Source organism: Pongo abelii, chromosome X, assembly GCF_028885655.2.
Source record: "Pongo abelii isolate AG06213 chromosome X, NHGRI_mPonAbe1-v2.0_pri, whole genome shotgun sequence".
Lineage (NCBI taxonomy): Eukaryota > Metazoa > Chordata > Mammalia > Primates > Hominidae > Pongo > Pongo abelii.
The window spans coordinates 83,679,202-83,682,248 of NC_072008.2; positions in this window are offsets into that span (position 1 = coordinate 83,679,202).

Here is a 3,047-nt window from a genome sequence, read left to right on the forward strand (position 1 = left end):
TGCTTTTTTGGTCCCATATGAAGTTTAAAGTATTTTTTTCTAACTCTGTGAAGAAAGTCAATGGTAGCTTGCTGGGGATAGCATTGAATGTATACATTACTTTGGGCAGTATGGCCATTTTCACAATACTGATTCTTCCTATCCATGAACATGGAATGATTTTTCCATTTGTTTGTGTCCTGTCTTATTTCCTTGAGCAGTGGTTTGTAGTTCTCCTTGAAGAGGTCCTTCACATCCCTTGTAAGTTGGATTCCTAGGTATTTTATTCTGTTTGTAGCAATTGTGAATGGGAGTTCAGTCATGATTTGGCTGTTTGTCTATTATTGGTGTATAGGAATGCTTTTGATTTTTGCACATTGATTTTGTTTTCTGAGACTTTGCTGAAGTTGTTTAGCAGCTTAACAAGATTTTGGAATGAGATGATGGGGTTTTCTAAATGTACAATCATGTAATCTGCAAACAGAGACAATTTGACTTCCTGTCTTCCTATTTGAATACCCTTTATTTCTTTCTCTTGCCTGATTGCCCTGGCCAGAACTTCCAATACTATGTTGAATAGAAGTGGTGAGAAAGGGCATCCTTGTCTTGTGCCACTTTCCAAAGGGAATACTTCCTGTTTTTGCCCATTCACTATGATATTGTCTGTGGGTTTGCCGTAAATAGCTCTTATTATTTTGAGATATGTTCCATCAATACCTACATTATTGAGAGTTTTTAGCATGAAGCGCTGTTGAATTTTATCAAAGGTGTTTTCTGCATCTATTGAGATAATCACGTGGTTTTTGTCATTGGTTCTGTTTATGTGATGGATTACGTTTATTCATTTCCATATGTTGAACCAGCCTTGCATCCCAGGGATGAAGCCGACTTGATCGTGGTGGATAAGCTTTTTTGACGTGCTGCTGTGTTCAGTTTGCAAGTATTTTATTGAGGATTTTTGCATCAATGTTCATCAGGGATATTGGCCTGAAATTTGTTTTGTTGTTGTTGTGTCTCTGCCAGGTTTTGATATCAGGAGGATGCTGGTCTCATAAAATGAGTTAAGGAGGAGTCTCTTTTTCTATTGGTTGAAGTAGTTTCAGAAGGAATGATACCATCTCCTCTTTGTACCTCTGGTAGAATTCGGCTCTGAATCCATCTGGTCCTGGGCTTTTCTTGGTTGTTAGGCTATTAATTACTGCCTCAATTTCAGAACTTGTTATTGTTCTCTTCAGGAACTTGACTTCTTCCTGTTTTAGTCTTGGGTGGTTGCATATGTCCAGGAATTTATCCATTTCTTCTAGATTTTCTAGTTTATTTGTGTGGAGGTGTTTATAGTATTCTTTGATTGTAGTTTGTAGTTGTGTGGGATCAGTGGTGAGATCTTCTTTAACATTTTTAATTTTTTCTACTTGATTTCTCTCTCTTTTCTTCTTTATTAGTCTGGCTAATGGTCTATTTTGTTAATCTTTTCAAAAAACCAGATCCTGGGTTCACTGATTTTTTGAAGGGTTTTTCTTGTCTCCATCTCCTTCAGTTCTTCTCTGATCTTAGTTATATCTTGTCTTCTGCTAGCTTTTGAATTTGTTTGTTCTGGCTTCTCTAGTTCTTTTAATTGTGATGCTAGAGTTTCAATTTTAGATCTTTCGTGCTTTCTCCTGTGGGCACTTAGTGCTATAAATTTCCCTGTAAACACTGTTTTAGCTGTGTCCCAGAGATTCTGATATAGTCTGTGTTTGTTCTCATTGGTTTAAAAGAAGTGATTTATTTTTGCCTTATTTTCATTATTTATCCAGTTGTCATTCAGGAGCAGGTTGTTCAATATCCATGTAGTTTTGCTGTTTTGAATGAGTTTCTTAAACCCAAATTCTAATTGTATTGCACTGTGGTCTGAGAGACTGTTTGTTATGATTTCTGTTCTTTTGATTTTGCTGAGGAATGTTTTACCTCCGATTCTGTGGTCAGTTTTAGAGTAAGTGCGATGTGGTGCTGATAATGCATATTTTGTTGATTTGGGGTGGAGAGTTCTGTAGATGTCTACTAGTTCTGCTTGGTCCAGAGCTGAGTTCAAGTCCTGAATATCCTGGTTTATTTTCTGTCTCATTGATCTATTATTAACTAGTGGGGTGTTAAAGTCTCCCATTATTACTGTGTGGGAGTCTAAGTCTCTTTGTAGGCCTCTAAGAACTTGCTTTATGTATCTGGGTGCTCCTGTATTGGGTGCATATATATTTAGGATAGTTAGCTCTTCTTGTTGCATTGATCTCTAGGGACTTCTTATTTGTGTTTCATAGAAAATGAACCTGAGACTCATGAAAATTAAGTAGCTTTTCAAAAATACACATCTGGTAAATGGTTGAACTTGGATGAATGACATCAAATGCATTAACAATGTTATGATTTTTCTCAAGCTTTTTCCTCCATAATTATTCAGATACATTTCACATACCATAAAATGCACTCTAAATTTAAAGTATACAGTTCAATGGTTTATAAAATATTAAAAGAATTGTGTGAAATCATAACCTTTATATTATTTTAGAAAACTGTCAACACCTCTAAAATAAATTTCATACTGATATGGTTTGGCTTTGTGTCCTCACCCAAATCTCTCTTGAATTATAATCCCATAATCTCCTCCTGTGGTGGGAGGGACCTGGTGGGGGGTAATTGAATAATTGTGGTGGTTTCCCCTATGGTATTCTCATGATAGTCAGGAAATTCTTGTGAGATGTAATGGTTTTATAAGGGGTTTCCCATTTGATTGGCACTCATTCTTCTCCTTTCTGCTGTCACATGAAGAAGGACATGTTTGTTTCCCATTTCACCATGATTGTAAGTTTCCTGATGCCTCTCCAGCAATGCTGAACTGTGAGTCAATTAAACCTCTTTCTTTACAAATTACCAAGTCTTGGCATGTCTCTATTAGCAGTGTGAAAACAGACTAATAAAGTAAATTTGTACCAAGGGAGTGGTGTGCTGCTATATGAATATTAAAAAAATGTGAAAGTAACTTAGGAACTGTGTAACAGGCAGAGGTTGGAACAGTTTAGAGGACTCAGAAGAAG